The sequence below is a fragment of the Colias croceus genome, chromosome 23 (assembly GCF_905220415.1).
Source record: "Colias croceus chromosome 23, ilColCroc2.1".
NCBI lineage: Eukaryota > Metazoa > Arthropoda > Insecta > Lepidoptera > Pieridae > Colias > Colias croceus.
Window position 1 is genome coordinate 2334572 of NC_059559.1, and position 21655 is coordinate 2356226.

Genomic DNA, 21655 nt, shown 5'->3' on the forward strand with positions numbered 1-21655 from the left:
AAATAATCAAGTACATCACACAAATATTTGCCCTGACCGGGGATCGAACCCGGGACCGTCGGCTCAGTAGGCAGTTACTTTACAACTGCACCAACCGCGTCGTTAAGAATATCAAGAAATCATCATTAATGACACCTAATAAACCGAAACTAAAGTTAAATACCTACCTACCGCCTACGTCATCTTGTTTTATTTTCTAAATAATCCTATCAGATTACCTTTATATGAAGTATGAACCAAAAAGTTTTGAGATTTAAACCGTAGAAAAGGTTTTGAATGATCCTTTGCGTTTTTTTTCTTTATGCGCCTAAAATTAAATATTTCGACATCGATTCCCATAAGAATGAAGTATTTTCCCGTTATAAAAAGTAGCCTATGTTCATCAGGTAGGTATAATTTTTGCTTCGAATGATGAAAGAATTTTTCAAATCAGTCCAGTAGTTTCGGATCCTATCCAATACAAACAAACAAACAATCAAATCATTTCTGTTTTGTAGATAAATACGAAAGTTACTCCGTCATAGTAGAACAAAATAGTGGGACCACGAGAAAATAGGTATTCCCGCACGCGTCTGAACCGATTTTGACGGAAATTTCGATATATGTACATACCTACGTTGAAAAAGGACATCTCAATTTTGTTGCATAAATAGGATTCAAGGGGTAGGAACAGGGATTGAATAAGGCACACGGTTGAAGCCGCAGAATGAAAGTTGGTAATTTATAAGATTAATTTATTGTAAAATAAACTACTTCATTTTACTTAAACATATTCTATTTATCATTCATTGACTTATCATAAACTTTTGAGTCTAGTACCTAGTTAAGTACCTATTATTTGAAAATTTTGAAAAAAATGTTTTCTTTAGGAAATTATTAGCATGTCTTGTCATTAATTTATTTACCTACTTGGTAATAATCGGTCGAACACTTGTTTAAAGTTTATTTTCCTTGTCCTTTCCAGGTAATCTAAATTATTTAATTTTTGCAGTAGGTAATTAATTCATTTCGGCTTGAACAGACAAGGCCATTAGGTGAAGCGAGATTGCCAAATATGGGTGATCTGTAGATATACATAATCCACAAGGAAGCATCACATTTGCTGTAGCTTCTTATGGGTAGGTGAACGAAGTGCCTTAAACTACCTAGCCAGTAGTACTTGCTTGTCTGCAAACTGTAAACTGTCCATACCCAAGCACCACTCAGCAGCTTTCAAGGGTAGCTTTCGATACAATGCCACTATGTGCTCTTTCAATTTATGCGTTTCGTATCGGACCGCTGCCGCACGTTTTCCGTGCCGCTAGTTATAACCCGCTGCCGCTGCCGTGCCGTTGCAGTACGGTAGCAGTCCGTTACCAAAATCTTAAATTGAAAGCGTATCTGACTGCCGTGCGTTTGTATGCTAGTGCTGTTTTAAATTTATTTGACACCAGTTAAGCCATGGGCTATGACGAAGAAACATTACTGTTAGTGCTCTTGTTGAAAAACATCAAACAAAAAATAAACAAAAACTACGCCTCCGTTATTCCGTATTTCAACCGTCCGTCCGTATTATTACCACGACTGACTTATATATTATAATAACGCGCGTATTTCTGTACTTGAGTACCGTTGTATACGTAGTATATTATTATTAGTCTGTGGTATAAGACAAAGTCGCTGTCGCTGTTTGTATGCTTAAATCTTTAAAACTACACAACAGATTTTGATATAGTTTTTTTTAATAGATAGAGTTGTTCTTGAGGAAGGTTTTAGTACAATGTACATAATTTGTAAAGTTTTCTAGAAACCAACTGAAAAGGTAATATCAACTCAATATATACTACTATAGCTTCCATATTCCAATAGATAATAATTTTTGAAGTAGCTCTGCCGCGCGGTTTCACTCTCGGACAGAAATATGGGTAAACTAAAACTCAAACATTTATTTATTCAATTAGACTTCTACTAGAAGCACTTTTGAATCATCATAACAACTATTGAGAAGAACCGGCAAGAAAATCTATACAAATATTATAAAGCTGAAGAGTTTGTTTGGACGCGCTAATCTCAGGAACTACTGGTCCGATTTGAAAAATTCTTTCGGTGTTAGATAGCCCATTTATCGAGGAAAGCTATAGGTTATATATATCATCACGCTAAGACCAACAGGAGCGGAGCAATGCGGGTGAAACTGCAGGGACCAGCTAGGTAGTTATATATCCATACTAATATTATAAATGCGAAAGTAACTCAGTCTGTCTGTCTGTCTGTTACTCAATCACGCCTTAACTACTGAACCAATTTGCATGAAATTTGGTATATGTAGAGATATTTTGATACCCGAGAAAGGACATAGGATAGGTTTTATCCCGGAAATCCCACGGGAACGGGAACTATGCGGGTTTTTCTTTGACTGCGCGGTCGATGCCGCGGGTGGAAAGCTAGTATCTATATATTTAATTGTTTATTATTGGTATCGCTGCAGTTCTAGAAATAAGGTAAGGTTAAATTCCGATCGTGTTTTTGTATACTAAGCTAGTTTGTTTGTTTGTGTGTTAAATATATTATTATTTATTATATTATTTTTTATATTATTTATTATATATCTATGGCATAAGTAGTATAAATATATAATTGTCTAATTTTTTTCTTTATTCGTATCAAAATAATCTCTAGAATAATAATAAAATATGTTTTTTACTAGATATCCGCCAGCGGCTTCGCCCGCGTTTTCAAAGGAAAACCGGCAAAGTTCCTGTTCCCGTGGGATTTTCGGGATATAACCTATTCTATGTGTTTATTCAAGTCACCTCTATATGTGTACTAAATTTCATTGTAATCGGTTCAGTAGAATTTGCGTGAAAGAGTAACAAACACGTGTGTGTTTGTACACTATACATACATCCTCACAAACTTTGGCATTTATAATATTATTAGTAGCATTATCTGTGGTAATATCTCTTTAATGCTACTAGCATGCATGTCTAGCATGAATGCATTTCTAGCATGGGCTAGCATGCATTTCTAGCATGACTGCATTTCTAGCATGAATGCATTTCTAGCATGACTGCATTTCTAGAATAAATGCATTTCTAGCATGGGCTAGCATGCATGCATTTCTAGCATGAATGCATTTCTAGCATGGGCTAGCATGCATGCATTTCTAGCATGAATGCATTTCTGGCATGAGCTAGCATGCATTTCTAGCATGAATGCATTTCTAGCATGGGCTAGCATGCATGCATTTCTAGCATGGGCTAGCATGCATGCATTTCTAGCATGACTGCATTTCTAGCATGACTGCATTTCTAGAATAAATGCATTTCTAGCATGGGCTAGCATGCATGCATTTCTAGCATGAATGCATTTCTAGAATGGGGCATTTCTAGCATGAATGCATTTCTAGCATGAGCTAGCATGCATTTCAAGCATGAATGAATTTCAAGCATGGGCTAGCATGCATTTCTAGCATGAATGCATTTCTAGCATGACTGCTTTTCTAGCATGAATGCATTTCTAGCATGACTGCATTTCTAGAATAAATGCATTTCTAGCATGGGCTAGCATGCATGCATTTCTAGCATGAATGCATTTCTAGCATGCATGCATTTCTAGAATGGGCTAGCATGCATGCATTTCTAGCATGGGCTAGCATACATACATTTCTAGCATGGGCTAGCATGCATTTCTAGCATGCATGCATTTCTAGCATGAATGCATTTCTAGCATGACTGCATTTCTAGCATGAATGCATTTCTAGCATGACTGCATTTCTAGAATAAATGCATTTCTAGCATGGGCTAGCATGCATGCATTTCTAGCATGAATGCATTTCTAGCATGGGGCATTTCTAGCATGGGGCATTTCTAGCATGAATGCATTTCTAGCATGAGCTAGCATGCATTTCTAGCATGGGCTAGCATGCATTTCTAGCATGAATGTATTTCTAGCATGGGCTAGCATGCATTTCTAGCATGAATGCATTTCTAGCATGAATGCATTTCTAGCATGAATGCATTTCTAGCATGAATGCATTTCTAGCATGAATGCATTTCTAGCATGAATGCATTTCTAGTATGGGGCATTTCTAGCATGACTGCATTTCTAGCATGGGCTAGCATGCATACATTTCTAGCATGAATGCATTTCTAGCATGAATGCATTTCTAACATGGGGCATTTCTAGCATGAATGCATTTCTAGCATGAATGCATTTCTAGCATGGGGCATTTCTAGCATGAATGCATTTCTAGCATGGGGCATTTTTTTTTTTTTTTTTTTTTTTTTTTTTTTTTTTTTTTTTTAATTTATTTGCAGGAATTGTGGTCTACAAGGTTTTACAATATTACATTAAAGTCCGCACAATTCGCCAGCAGACTGGCATACAAATATTTATGTGTATTTAACTAACTAAATTACAATATATATTTAGATTAATTTTAACATTTTACATTACAGTTATTATTATTATCTACCTTTTCTATCTTTAGTGTTTACAAGCAAAGAACTCATTTATATTATAAAAGCAATGAGATTGCAGCCACTTTTTTAATTTAAGTTTAAACAATTGCATGGGCAATTCCTTAAATGCCATTGGGATTTTATTATATATCTTCGCACTCATAACATGACTGTTTTTGCTACATAAAGCAGTGCGACAAATTGGAAGTTGCAATCTGTGAGGATCCCTGGTTGGGTACTGACTATTTTGACAACTTTTAATGTACATATAGGGATGCTGTTTCACAAATATTCCAACCTCCAAGATGTATAAGGAAGTAAGTGTTAAAAGTCCGAGTCGCTTAAATAAGTCTCGACAACTTTCTAAGGGCCCTACTCCACATATTGCTCTGACACACCTTTTCTGAGCTATAAAAACTTTTTTTACGTTAGTAGAGTTGCCCCATAAAATAAGACCATACCGAAGCAACGATGAAACATAACCATGATATGCAATGATTGCCGCTCTCTCATCAATAATCTGTTTAATTCTTCTGAGGGCAAATACAAACTTATTTACACGGGTACAAACAGAATCCGTGTGAGCTTTCCAATTTAAGTGGTTGTCTAATGTGATACCTAAAAATACCGTTTCAGTAACTTCGTCAATACGTTGTCCATTATAAATTATGTCAAGGTTATGTCTAATGTTATGATAATTACAGAATTGCATTAGTTTTGTCTTTGTAATGTTAGGAGTTAAATTATTATATTTTAGCCATTCTGTTACATTTTTAATAGTCAAATAAATGTCTTCTTTGTAGGTGGTCAATTTGTTACGAGGTATGGTGATGGATACATCATCCGCGAACAGAGTACATTTATGTTCTGTAACGTTAGGAAGATCATTTATGTACAATAAGAACAGGAGAGGCCCGAGGATACTGCCTTGTGGCACTCCGTATTTATTATGTACGTATTGTGATCTTACCGACTTTTTTAACGAATTGTTGTCTATATACGATATCTCTACACATTGCATACGGTTAGTCAAGTATGAGGTCAGCCACTTGTGCGCTGGACCTCTTATTCCGTACAGAAAACATTTGCTGAGTAGAAATTCATGGTCAACACAGTCAAATGCACAGCTCATATCAAAGAAGACTACAGATACCTCATTACGCCTATCAATGTTGTCAATAATATTTTTTGTCAATGTGTGAGTTGCGAGTGTGGTCGATTTACCTTGTTGAAATCCATTCTGTTCTTGTTTAATGATATTAAATTTACTTATAAATCGATTTAACCTGCTATACATAATTTTTTCATAAATCTTTGCTATTATTGGTATAAGGGTAATTGGTCTATAATTGACTAATTCCTGACGTTTGCCTTTTTTATGTATAGGTCTAATGACTGAATATTTGAGTCTATCAGGGAATATACCTTGTGTAAGAGATAAATTAAGCAGATGGACTAATACAGGACATATTACTTTAATACACATTTTAATAGTACATGTTGGTATATTGTCATATCCTACTGCTGCAGTATTATTCAAGGATTGTACAGCTTTATAAACATCGGATTCTATGCACGGAGATAAGAAAATAGAGGATTCTTTAGACACAATACTATACTTAGCAGAACCAGAACCATTAGCGGAGTTATGTCTATTGAAAAACGTATTGAAAGCTTCTGCAATTTTAGCTGGTTCATCTATTACAATATCGTTTTGTGATATATATTCGATATTTTCAGACATGTTACTATTATTAATTTTATTTGATATTATATTCCATGTCGCTTTTGATTTATTTTTTGATTTATTTATATAATTACGGTTAATACATTTTTGAGAAGATACTATACACTTTCTTAAAACTCTTTCGTATTTTTTATAATTATTTCTGTTATTTTCAGATTTATTTTTGTAGTATGTATGACGAAGCTTACGTTTATTTCGACTTGAGATTCTTATACCTTTTGAAATCCATTTGGGTGATGCTACTTACACTGTTCTTTAATTTGATTTTGTTTATGGGAAAGCATAGATCAAAAAATAATTTAATGATGTCATGAAATTTATTGAAAGCTTCATTACTTGAGGTTTGTTGTAGAACCTCGGTCCAGGATAAGCTGTTTAGAGCATTAACAAATTTCTTCGTATTTTCTTTACTGTAACAACGTTTTTTTATAAAGATGTGATTTTTTTTCTTCACTGTGGCAATGGGAAATTGTAACGTTTGGCCAGTTTCATGGTCTGACAGATCAAGAAAATGAACTTTGCCAATTGACTCTCTAATGTTACTTATGATAACATCCAAGCAGGAGTTTCGCCGCGTGGGTTGGTTAATGTGCAAATAAAGGTTGTAGGCCATTAAGATTTCTTTAAAACTATTGGAAATGGGTGTATTTTTTAAAATATCAATGTTCATGTCGCCAGCAATTATTATTTTTTTATTTGATTTAAAAGTCATTTTATGCAAAAGAATTTCAAAAATGTTTAGAAAGTTGGTACTATTAGAATCTGGTGTCCTATAGATACAAATAATAATCATTTTCATATTTGGTATTTCGACTCCGCAACATTCAAATACTTTTTCCACTGAAATTTCATTACAGTACGGTATATTAATTGATCGTATAGTTTTGTCAGTTAAGATACATACTCCTCCTCGCTTTTCATTGCGTCTAGAGAAGGAACTTGCAAGTTTAAAGTTTTTTAATTGTATGCATGTTTCGTGTCCTGCTTTTATAAAAGTTTCCGAAAAACAAATAAAGTCAATTTTATTATCAAATTCCGAAAGCTCGTTAATTGTAACTTCAATAAGTTGCATTTTGTTAAGTAGGCCCGCAATATTTTGATGTAATAGACTAGCTACGTTAGAGTCGAAAAAATGTTACTGACGTGTCTGGAATCGAACTAACGTGTATCTCCGACGACTTTGAACATTTTGTTTTTGAAACAATAGGAAAGTAGTATGGTATGGTACCTTTTTCAGGAGGCAACTCTTTTTTTACAGAAAACGTTTTTTGTCTTTTATAATGGCTTTTTTTGAAGGTTAAAAATGTTTTTGTATAGTAATACATGTCAATTTTATAGTTGAGAATTTTACAAAGTTCTAGCAAATTTCTAGCATGAATGCATTTCTAGCATGGGGCATTTCTAGCATGAATGCATTTCTAGCATGGGGCATTTCTAGCATGAATGCATTTCTAGCATGACTGCATTTCTAGCATGGGCTAGCATGCATACATTTCTAGCATGAATGCATTTCTAGCATGAATGCATTTCTAACATGGGGCATTTCTAGCATGAATGCATTTCTAGCATGGGGCATTTCTAGCATGAATGCATTTCTAGCATGGGGCATTTCTAGCATGAATGCATTTCTAGCATGGGCTAGCATGCATGCATTTCTAGCATGAATGCATTTCTGGCATGAGCTAGCATGCATGCATTTCTAGCATGAATGCATTTCTAGCATGACTGCATTTCTAGCATGAATGCATTTCTAGCATGAATGCATTTCTAGAATGACTGCATTTCTAGAATAAATGCATTTCTAGCATGGGCTAGCATGCATGCATTTCTAGCATGGGGCATTTCTAGCACGGGGCATTTCAAGCATGAATGCATTTCTAGCATGAGCTAGCATGCATTTCTAGCATGAATGCATTTCTAGCATGAATGCATTTCTAGCATGGGCTAGCATGCATGCATTTCTAGCATGAATGCATTTCTAGCATGCATGCATTTCTAGCATGGGCTAGCATGCATGCATTTCTAGCATGGGCTAGCATACATACATTTCTAGTATGGGCTAGCATGCATTTCTAGCATGCATGCATTTCTAGCATGAATGCATTTCTAGCATGACTGCATTTCTAGCATGAATGCATTTCTAGCATGACTGCATTTCTAGAATAAATGCATTTCTAGCATGGGCTAGCATGCATGCATTTCTAGCATGAATGCATTTCTAGCATGGGGCATTTCTAGCATGGGGCATTTCTAGCATGAATGCATTTCTAGCATGAGCTAGCATGCATTTCTAGCATGGGCTAGCATGCATTTCTAGCATGGGCTAGCATGCATTTCTAGCATGAATGCATTTCTAGCATGAATGCATTTCTAGCATGGGGCATTTCTAGCATGAATGCATTTCTAGCATGGGCTAGCATGCATGCATTTCTAGCATGAATGCATTTCTAGCATGCATGCATTTCTAGCATGGGCTAGCATGCATGCATTTCTAGCATGGGCTAGCATACATACATTTATAGCATGGGCTAGCATGCATTTCTAGCATGCATGCATTTCTAGCATGAATGCATTTCTAGCATGACTGCATTTCTAGCATGAATGCATTTCTAGCATGACTGCATTTCTAGAATAAATGCATTTCTAGCATGGGCTAGCATGCATGCATTTCTAGCATGAATGCATTTCTAGCATGGGGCATTTCTAGCATGGGGCATTTCTAGCATGAATGCATTTCTAGCATGAGCTAGCATGCATTTCTAGCATGGGCTAGCATGCATTTCTAGCATGGGCTAGCATGCATTTCTAGCATGAATGCATTTCTAGCATGAATGCATTTCTAGCATGAATGCATTTCTAGTATGGGGCATTTCTAGCATGAATGCATTTCTAGCATGGGCTAGCATGCATACATTTCTAGCATGAATGCATTTCTAGCATGAATGCATTTCTAGCATGAATGCATTCCTAGCATGAATGCATTTCTAGCATGAATGCATTTCTAGCATGGGGCATTTCTAGCATGATTGCATTTCTAGCATGGGGCATTTCTAGCATGAATGCATTTCTAGCATGGGCTAGCATGCATGAATTTCTAGAATGAATGCATTTCTAGCATGAATGCATTTCTAGCATGAATGCATTTCTAGTATGGGGCATTTCTAGCATGAATGCATTTCTAGCATGGGCTAGCATGAATGCATTTCTAGCATGAATGCATTTCTAGCATGACTGCATTTCTTGAATAAATGCATTTCTAGCATGGGCTAGCATGCATGCATTTCTAGCATGGGGCATTTCTAGCATGGGGCATTTCTAGCATGAATGCATTTCTAGCATGGGCTAGCATGCATGCATTTCTAGCATGAATGCATTTCTGGCATGAGCTAGCATGCATTTCTAGCATAAATGCATTTCTGGCATGAGCTAGCATGCATGCATTTCAAGCATGAATGCATTTCTAGCATGACTGCATTTCATGCATGAATGCATTTCTAACATGACTGCATTTCTAGCATGAATGCATTTCTAGCATGAATGCATTTCTAGCATGAATGCATTTCTAGCATGGGCTAGCATGCATGCATTTCTAGCATGAATGCATTTCTGGCATGAGCTAGCATGCATTTCTAGCATAAATGCATTTCTGGCATGAGCTAGCATGCATGCATTTCAAGCATGAATGCATTTCTAGCATGACTGCATTTCATGCATGAATGCATTTCTAACATGACTGCATTTCTAGCATGAATGCATTTCTAGCATGGGCTAGCATGCATGCATTTCTAGCATGGGGCATTTCTAGCATGGGGCATTTCAAGCATGAATGCATTCCTAGCATGAGCTAGCATGCATTTCTAGCATGAATGCATTTCTAGCATGAATGCATTTCTAGCATGGGCTAGCATGCATGCATTTCTAGCATGGGCTAGCATGCATGCATTTCTAGCATGAATGCATTTCTAGCATGAATGCATTTCTAGCATGGGCTAGCATGCATGCATTTCTAGCATGAATGCATTTCTAGCATGACTGCATTTCTAACATGGGGCATTTCTAGCATGAATGCATTTCTAGCATGGGGCATTTCTAGCATGAATGCATTTCTAGCATGGGCTAGCATGCATTTCTAGCATGAATGCATTTCTAGCATGAATGCATTTCTAGTATGGGGCATTTCTAGCATGAATGCATTTCTAGCATGGGCTAGCATGAATGCATTTCTAGCATGAATGCATTTCTAGCATGACTGCATTTCTTGAATAAATGCATTTCTAGCATGGGCTAGCATGCATGCATTTCTAGCATGGGGCATTTCTAGCATGGGGCATTTCTAGCATGAATGCATTTCTAGCATGGGCTAGCATGCATGCATTTCTAGCATGAATGCATTTCTGGCATGAGCTAGCATGCATTTCTAGCATAAATGCATTTCTGGCATGAGCTAGCATGCATGCATTTCAAGCATGAATGCATTTCTAGCATGACTGCATTTCATGCATGAATGCATTTCTAACATGACTGCATTTCTAGCATGAATGCATTTCTAGCATGAATGCATTTCTAGCATGAATGCATTTCTAGCATGGGCTAGCATGCATGCATTTCTAGCATGAATGCATTTCTGGCATGAGCTAGCATGCATTTCTAGCATAAATGCATTTCTGGCATGAGCTAGCATGCATGCATTTCAAGCATGAATGCATTTCTAGCATGACTGCATTTCATGCATGAATGCATTTCTAACATGACTGCATTTCTAGCATGAATGCATTTCTAGCATGGGCTAGCATGCATGCATTTCTAGCATGGGGCATTTCTAGCATGGGGCATTTCAAGCATGAATGCATTCCTAGCATGAGCTAGCATGCATTTCTAGCATGAATGCATTTCTAGCATGAATGCATTTCTAGCATGGGCTAGCATGCATGCATTTCTAGCATGGGCTAGCATGCATGCATTTCTAGCATGAATGCATTTCTAGCATGAATGCATTTCTAGCATGGGCTAGCATGCATGCATTTCTAGCATGAATGCATTTCTAGCATGACTGCATTTCTAACATGGGGCATTTCTAGCATGAATGCATTTCTAGCATGGGGCATTTCTAGCATGAATGCATTTCTAGCATGGGCTAGCATGCATTTCTAGCATGAATGCATTTCTAGCATGAATGCATTTCTAGCATGAATGCATTTCTAGTATGGGGCATTTCTAGCATGAATGCATTTCTAGCATGGGCTAGCATGCATACATTTCTAGCATGAATGCATTTCTAGCATGAATGCATTTCTAACATGGGGCATTTCTAGCATGAATGCATTTCTAGCATGGGGCATTTCTAGCATGAATGCATTTCTAGCATGGGCTAGCATGCATTTCTAGCATGAATGCATTTCTAGCATGAATGCATTTCTAGCATGAATGCATTTCTATTATGGGGCATTTCTAGCATGAATGCATTTCTAGCATGGGCTAGCATGCATACATTTCTAGCATGAATGCATTTCTAGCATGAATGCATTTCTAACATGGGGCATTTCTAGCATGAATGCATTTCTAGCATGGGGCATTTCTAGCATGAATGCATTTCTAGCATGGGGCATTTCTAGCATGAATGCATTTCTAGCATGGGCTAGCATGCATGCATTTCTAGCATGAATGCATTTCTGGCATGAACTAGCATGCATTTCTAGCATGAATGCATTTCTGGCATGAGCTAGCATGCATGCATTTCTAGCATGACTGCATTTCTAGCATGAATGCTTTTCTAGCATGAATGCATTTCTAGCATGACTGCATTTCTAGAATAAATGCATTTCTAGCATGGGCTAGCATGCATGCATTTCTAGCATGGGGCATTTCTAGCATGGGGCATTTCTAGCATGAATGCATTTCTAGCATGGGGCATTTCTAGCATGAATGCATTTCTAGCATGAATGCATTTCTAGCATGGGCTAGTATGCATACATTTCTAGCATGAATGCATTTCTAGCATGGGCTAGCATGCATGCATTTCTAGCATGAATGCATTTCTAGCATGAATGCATTTCTAGCATGAATGCATTTCTAGCATGAATGCATTTCTAGCATGGGCTAGCATGCATTTATTTCTAGCATGAATGCATTTCTAGCATGAATGCATTTCTAGCATGAATGCATTCCTAGCATGAATGCATTTCTAGCATGGGGCATTTCTAGCATGAATGCATTTCTAGCATGGGCTAGCATGCATTTATTTCTAGCATGAATGCATTTCTAGCATGAATGCATTTCTAGCATGAATGCATTTCTAGCATGGGCTAGCATGCATGCATTTCTAGCATGAATGCATTTCTAGCATGAACGCATTTCTAGCATGAATGCATTTCTAGCATGGGCTAGCATGCATTTATTTCTAGCATGAATGCATTTCTAGCATGAATGCATTTCTAGCATGAATGCATTCCTAGCATGAATGCATTTCTAGCATGGGGCATTTCTAGCATGAATGCATTTCTAGCATGGGCTGGCATGCATGCATTTCTAGCATGGGCTAGCATGCATGCATTTCTAGCATGAATGCATTTCTAGCATGACTGCATTTCTAGCATGAATGCATTTCTAGCATGGGCTAGCATGCATGCATTTCTAGCATGACTGCATTTCTAGAATAAATGCATTTCTAGCATGGGCTAGCATGCATGCATTTCTAGCATGAATGCATTTCTAGCATGGGGCATTTCTAGCATGAATGCATTTCTAGAATAAATGCATTTCTAGCATGGGCTAGCATGCATGTATTTCTAGCATGAATGCATTTCTAGAATGGGGCATTTCTAGCATGAATGCATTTCTAGCATGGGCTAGCATTCATTTCTAGCATGAATGCATTTCTAGCATGGGCTAGCATGCATGCATTTCTAGCATAAATGCATTTCTAGCATGGGCTAGCATGCATGCATTTCTTGCATGGGGCATTTCCAGCATGAATGCATTTCTAGCATGAGCTTGCATGCATTTCTAGCATGAATGCATTTCTAGCATGGGCTAGCATGCATGCATTTCTAGCATGAATGCATTTCTAGCATGACTGCATTTCTAGCATGAATGCATTTCTAGCATTAGGGCATGCAGAACCGAGTCCGGTTCCAAGTTTCTGAAACCCGGTTCCAAATCGAGCTCAGAACCGGGTAGAACCGGGTTACCCGGTTCTTTTATAATACCTCGGAAAAAAATACGAAATTAAATAAAAGTAACTGTAAAAGTACCTGATGGGCCTTTTATTTTACGCGGCTTGTGTCTTATTTTATTAAATTAATAAAGAAACAAAATTTCAATACTTCTCTTGATTTATCAGTCTTATTATCATAATATCACATTACACATATAAACTCAATCCTTATTCATTAACTGCAAACTTTAAAGCAAAAAACCGGCCAAGTGCGAGTCGGACTCGCGCTCCGAGGGCTCCGAACAAACCTATTTTTACAATGTTGTAACTTTAAAATTTTCCTTTATCTGTGTTATAAGACTTTATACTTTTACCAAATTTAAAAGCTCTGTGTTCATGAGAAGTACCCTATAGGTTTAGGAATGACGAAATTTGCGAAAATTTTCAGCATTTACGGCTGTATCTTTTGATGCGTTGGCTTGTGAGTTTGACTTTTTCACAGCATCAAGGGACCGAAGACTTGAGTATTCGATATAAATTTCACCCGGGTTTACCCGGGTTTTTCGGAACCGGGTAAACCCGGGTGCATGCCCTATCTAGCATGAATGCATTTCTAGCATGACTGCATTTCTAGGATAAATGCAATTCTAGCATGGGCTAGCATGCATTTCTAGCATGAATGCATTTCTAGCATGGGCTAGCATGCATGCATTTCTAGCATGAATGCATTTCTAGCATGGGCTAGCATGCATTTCTAGCATGAATGCATTTCTAGCATGGGCTAGCATGCATTTCTAGCATGAATGCATTTCTAGCATGGGCTAGTATGCATTTCTAGCATGACTGCATTTCTAGCATGACTGCATTTCTAGAATAAATGCATTTCTAGCATGGGCTAGCATGCAATATGCATGCATTTCTAGCATGAATGCATTTCTAGCATGACTGCATTTCAAGCATGAATGCATTTCAAGCATGAATGCATTTCTAGCATGGGCTAGCATGCATTCCTAGCATGACTGCATTTCTAGCATGAATGCATTTCTAGCATGGGCTAGCATGCATGCATTTCTAGCATGAATGAATTTCTAGCATGGGCTAGCATGCATTTCTAGCATGGGCTAGCATGCATTTCTAGCATGGGCTAGCATGCATTTCTAGCATGACTGCATTTCTAGCATGGGCTAGCATGCATGCATTTCTAGCATGAATGCATTTCTAGCATGGGCTAGCATGCATGCATTTCTAGCATGAATGCATTTCTAGCATGACTGCATTTCTAGCATGAATGCATTTCTAGCATGACTGCATTTCTAGAATAAATGCATTTCTAGCATGGGCTAGCATGCATGCATTTCTAGCATGAATGCATTTCTAGCATGGGGCATTTCTAGCATGAATGCATTTCTGGCATGAGCTAGCATGCATTTCTAGCATGAATGCATTGGCATTAGCATGGGGCATTTCTAGCATGAATGCATTTCTAGCATGAATGCATTTCTAGCATGACTGCATTTCTAGAATAAATGCATTTCAAGCATGGGCTAGCATGCATGCATTTCTAGCATGGGGCATTTCTAGCATGAATGCATTTCTGGCATGAGCTAGCATGCATTTCTAGCATGAATGCATTTCTAGCATGGGCTAGCATGCATGCATTTCTAGCATGAATGCATTTCTAGCATGGGCTAGCATGCATTTCTAGCATGCATGCATTTCTAGCATGAATTCATTTCTAGCATGGGCTAGCATGCATGCATTTCTAGCATGAATGCATTTCTAGCATGGGCTAGCATGCATTTCTAGCATTAATGCATTTCTAGCATGGGCTAGCATGCATACATTTCTAGCATGAATGCATTTCTAGCATGGGCTGGCATGCATGCATTTCTAGCATGATTGCATTTCTAGCATGGGCTAGCATGCATGCATTTCTAGCATGAATGCATTTCTAGCATGACTGCATTTCTAGCATGAATGCATTTCTAGCATGGGCTAGCATGCATTTCTAGCATGAATGCATTTCTAGCATGAATGCATTTCTAGCATGAATGCATTTCTAACATGGGGCATTTCTAGCATGAATGCATTTCTAGCATGAATGCATTTCTAGCATGAATGCATTTCTAGCATGGGGCATTTCTAGCATGAATGCATTTCTAGCATGGGGCATTTCGAGCATGAATGCATATCTAGCATGGGGCATTTCTAGCATGAATGCATTTCTAGCATGGGCTAGCATGCATACATTTCTAGCATGAATGCATTTCTAGCATGGGCTAGCATGCATTTCTAGCATGAATGCATTTCTTGCATGAATGCATTTCTAGCATGGGCTAGCATGCATGCATTTCTAGCATGATTGCATTTCTAGCATGGGCTAGCATGCATGCATTTCTAGCATGAATGCATTTCTAGCATGACTGCATTTCTAGCATGAATGCATTTCTAGCATGACTGCATTTCTAGAATAAATGCATTTCTAGCATGGGCTAGCATGCATGTATTTCTAGCATGAATGCATTTCTAGAATGGGGCATTTCTAGCATGGGCTAGCATGCATTTCTAGCATGAATGCATTTCTAGCATGGGCTAGCATGCATGCATTTCTAGCATGAATGCATTTCTAGCATGGGCTAGCATGCATGCATTTCTAGCATGAATGCATTTCTAGCATGGGCTAGTATGCATACATTTCTAGCATGAATGCATTTCTAGCATGGGCTAGCATGCATGCGTTTCTAGCATGGGCTAGCATGCATGCGTTTCTAGCATGGGCTAGCATGCATTTCTAGCATGAATGCATTTCTAGCATGAATGCATTTCTAGCATGAATGCATTTCTAGCATGGGGCATTTCTAGCATGAATGCATTTCTAGCATGGGCTAGCATGCATTTCTAGCATGAATGCATTTCTAGCATGGGCTAGCATGCATGCATTTCTAGCATGAATGCATTTCTAGCATGGGCTAGCATGCATTTCTAGCATTAATGCATTTCTAGCATGGGCTAGCATGCATTTCTAGCATTAATGCATTTCTGGCATGAGCTAGCATGCATTTCTAGCATGAATGCATTTCTAGCATGGGCTAGCATGCATTTTTAGCATGAATGCATTTCTAGCATGACTGCATTTCTAGCATGAATGCATTTCTAGCATGACTGCATTTCTAGCATGAATGCATTTCTAGAATAAATGCATTTCTAGCATGGGCTAGCATGCATGCATTTCTTGCATGGGGCATTTCCAGCATGAATGCATTTCTAGCATGAGCTTGCATGCATTTCTAGCATGAGCTTGCATGCATTTCTAGCATGAGCTTGCATGCATTTCTAGCATGAATGCATTTCTAGCATGAATGCATTTCTAGCATGGGCTAGCATGCATGCATTTCTAGCATGGGCTAGCATGCATGCATTTCTAGCATGAATGCATTTCTAGCATGACTGCATTTCTAGCATGAATGCATTTCTAGCATGAATGCATTTCTAGCATGACTGCATTTCTAGGATAAATGCAATTCTAGCATGGGCTAGCATGCATTTCTAGCATGAATGCATTTCTAGCATGGGCTAGCATGCATGCATTTCTAGCATGAATGCATTTCTAGCATGGGCTAGCATGCATTTCTAGCATGAATGCATTTCTAGCATGGGCTAGCATGCATTTCTAGCATGAATGCATTTCTAGCATGGGCTAGTATGCATTTCTAGCATGACTGCATTTCTAGCATGACTGCATTTCTAGAATAAATGCATTTCTAGCATGGGCTAGCATGCATGCATTTCTAGCATGAATGCATTTCTAGCATGACTGCATTTCTAGCATGACTGCATTTCAAGCATGAATGCATTTCTAGCATGGGCTAGCATGCATTCCTAGCATGACTGCATTTCTAGCATGAATGCATTTCTAGCATGAATGTATTTCTAGCATGGGCTAGCATGCATGCATTTCTAGCATGAATGTATTTCTAGCATGGGCTAGCATGCATGCATTTCTAGCATGAATGCATTTCTAGCATGAATGCATTTCTAGCATGGGCTAGCATGCATGCATTTCTAGCATGAATGCATTTCTAGCATGGGGCATTTCTAGCATGAATGCATTTCTGGCATGAGCTAGCATGCATTTCTAGCATGAATGCATTTCTAGCATGGGCTAGCATGCATGCATTTCTAGCATGAATGCATTTCTAGCATGGGCTAGCATGCATTTCTAGCATGCATGCATTTCTAGCATGACTGCATTTCTAGCATGAATGCATTTCTAGCATGACTGCATTTCTAGGATAAATGCATTTCTAGCATGGGCTAGCATGCATTTCTAGCATGAATGCATTTCTAGCATGGGCTAGCATGCATGCATTTCTAGCATGAATGCATTTCTAGCATGGGCTAGCATGCATTTCTAGCATGAATGCATTTCTAGCATGAATGCATTTCTATTATGGGCTAGCACGCATGCATTTCTAGCATGAATGCATTTCTAGCATGGGCTAGCATGCATTTCTAGCATGAATGCATTTCTAGCATGGGCTAGCATGCATGCATTATTATCATTATGCATTAATTTTAAATATGAAAATACTTTTACTGTGGTAATATCAAGATTTGGAACTTTTCTTCTTGTCGCACATAATTAATTTACAATGTCGAAATCTATTATGGTATTTTTTGATTAGGGTCTTGTTATAGAACAACTTCAGCAGTTATTTTTACTAGCTGTGCTCCGCGGTTTCACCCGCGTGGCTCCGCTTCTGTTGGTCGATAGCGTGATAGCCTTCCTCGATACATGGGCTAACAAACACCAAAATAATTTTTCAAATCGGATCCACTGGTTCTTGAGATCAGCGCGTTCAAACAAACAAACAACCAAGAAACATGCAAGAAACAAACTCTTCAGCTTTATAATCTTAATATATGTATAAATAAATATATATAAATAAATAAAAATAAAAAATATAAATAAATATGAAAGTTAGTTGTTACAGTTTCAATATACCTATTAACAAAAAAGAGTTCGTAACTTAGAAAAACAACTTAATAATAAATAAATAAATAATAAAAATCTTTATTAACCAAAATATTCAAACATTACAATTTACATTGTTAAATGTGATAAAAGTAGGATTATTTTACAAGGTTGCTAGTACAGTGATATCCAAACTAGGCTATTGCCTGTATCTTGGATATCAGAAACGGAGTACAGGTTACTTTATTTTGACGAATTATACAGTACATCAATAATTATGTTTAAATAATTTATAATTAATAATAATGAGTGTACTTAATACAAGAACTTACAACATTTTATGTGATTGTGTGTGTGTGTGTGTGTCTGTGTAAGTGTGTGTTGTGGGAAGGTGAGTGTGGATGAAGGTGATAGTGTAAATAATAATATGAACTGATGAACAATTTGAACGGATCCTTTTCCGCTATCCCCAACTTGAGAGATAGGATAGTTTAAACCTCAAATCGTTTTAGAGAAAGCGGGCGAAGCCGCGGGCGGTAAGCTAGTATTAGTAAAGATTATAAAACAGTATCACTACAGTTCGTAACTGAGAAAAAAAAAACGAAAATTAATGGTAGAATTACACATTATGGCATTGCATTATGATTAGGGTCTAAAAGCTATTTGTTATTATAAAACAGTATCACTCTGTGGTATCACTACATTAGGTAACTAAAAAGAGTTCGTAACGTAGAAAAAACACAATTTGAACTGATTCTTGTCCGCTAACTTTCTGCAAAAGAAGGCAAAAGCACTTAAATGCAGTAAGTTAATTTACTTCATAGGCTTATTGTAAAGATTATTCTAAAAGGAATTGTAAAATAAAACAACAAATTTCCAATAATATATTTTATTTACAAGCTCTCCATTTAAATTTGATACTTAATCATTTGGATCGTACAACTCTGACAGGAGACGATAAATATAAGATGGAGAACTGCCTCCTCTGAAAAATAAAAATAAAATTTTATAAGTTTGTCTGTGAAAAAAAAATAATCCCACATACTCACATTTATAAAAAAAAACATAAATATTCAACAACAATACTACTTTAATATTATAAGCACGAGAGTTTGATTGTGTATTATATTATTGTATTTTAGTAACTCTTTCACGCGAAAACAACTGAAGTAAATTTGATGATACTTAGCAGTGAAGTAACTAATATGTTTATTGCACACTAAATACAGTATGTATTACAAAATACTAGCGGTCCGTCCCGGCTTCGCCTGTGGTACATATTAATATATATATCGTTTATTTCTTATTCTTTCATAGACATAAACATGGACATATTCAATACAGTTTTGTTCACAATTAAAAAGTATAAGTGGCACCCGTTTTAGGCTTAGTTCGAAGAACTAGCCTGTATATACAGGCACCAGCTTCTCCCTAAGTCATTTGAACTTTTATAAAACAAAAAACTTGAAAAGTGAGCTAGTTAGATATATAAATGGTATGTGCAAGCATATTATACAAATATGATTATTAAATAAATATAAAATTTTAAATTTATGAGTAATGTGTGTGTGTGTGTGTGTGTGTGTGTGTGTGTGTGTGTGTGTGTGTGTGTAGGTGTGTGTGGGTGTGTGTATATGTGTGTCAAAATAAAGTAAATATATCAAATAAATTACAAATAAAAAAGAGAATAAATAAAAATACAAAAAATAGGTACATAAAATAAACAAATATTGAGTTATAATTTTAATAAATTTAGTATGTAATTGATTAGATACTAAACAAATTATATATATTTTATAATATTTATATGTGAAACAAGATAAATTATAGTTTTATCTTTAGTAAGTTTTCGGTGGATTCATAAGACAACTTCTGTAACCATTCTGTGACTGTTTTTTTACATTTATAGTTATTCATAGAATATATGTTTAAGATTTTATTTGCTTTATTGTAAATATAATCTCCTAATATTGCATAAAACTTCATATACCATGTAGGATCTACGTTTATCAGTGCTGTTTAATTCAAATTCAAGTTCCTGGTGTTTTCTTAAAATGAGTTGCAGCAAAAACAATTGTCGCACTGTCAGGACTTGGCATTTTTTATATAAATCTTTGGTTGGATAATCAATTGGCCTAAAGGTCATGACTTTTAAAACTGATCTTTGTGCTCTCTCAATGGTAAGCATGTTACTCTTAGCCATGCCTCCCCAAGCAGATATTCCATAATTTATTAAGGACTGGCATAATGTAAAGTATATCCGTTTAATGAGGTTGAAGTTCATGATGTGACGGAGATTTTTAAAAATAATTATCAATTTACGAATGCGGGCAGCCAGAAGTGTTGCATGTTTATTAAAGTTTAGATAACAATCAACCATAACACCTGGATACTTAATGGAATCAACATTTTGAAGAGTTATACATGTACAAGATAGTTTATCATGGCAGAAATGAGCTTTAAGTGTTAAGTAACTTGAATGTCTTATAGAATTTTTGTTCATGCCTAAAGTTAAGTATTTGGTTTTATCAGAATTAAGAGTCAACGAATTAGATAGCAGCCAATTACTTACGATATTTAAACATGACTGTGAATGTGAAAAAGCTTCCTCCCACGTTCTACCATCAAATATTAAAACCGTGTCGTCTGCATATGCTATTATTTTGCCGTTTTCAAGAGATAGATTTGTCAAGTCATTCATGTACAGTAAGAATAGCGTTGGACCTAAAATACTTCCCTGCGGAATACCAAAAGAAAGCGTTTGTTCGGTACTAATTAAGCCGTTTAGTTTAACAATTTGTGTTCTATCGCATATTCTTATATTTCGCAATAAAAGGTAGAGCCTACGTTCTTTCTCAGGGTCTAAGATTGTCTGTGCCAAATTTTATCAAAATCGGTCCAGTAGTTTATGAGCCTATTCATTACAATCAAACAAACAAAGTTTTCCTCTATATAATATTAGTAAAGAAGAGCACAGTAATAACACGCACACACTACACAGGGCGGTCTTTTCGCAGTAAGCGATTTCTGCCAGACGAACCGAAAAAATAAATATATAAAGGTATGTATAAAAATACTTGGTAAAGAGCTCAAGATCTGTTCTCCCCAAAGAGAAATAGTAAAATCTTTAATTGAATAATAATAATTAATGGTTTATGTTTAGATCAGTAGTGCCATCTATGATACATGGCATGTAAAAACTTTAGGTAAATGCTCACTAGATGGCGTTTTCCTTAATCTATAAAGTTTAGTAAGATTCATGATTTGGAACGGTCTGTGTTTGGAACTTTTCTTCTTGTCGCACATTTACGTAATGTCGAAATCTATTATGGTATTTT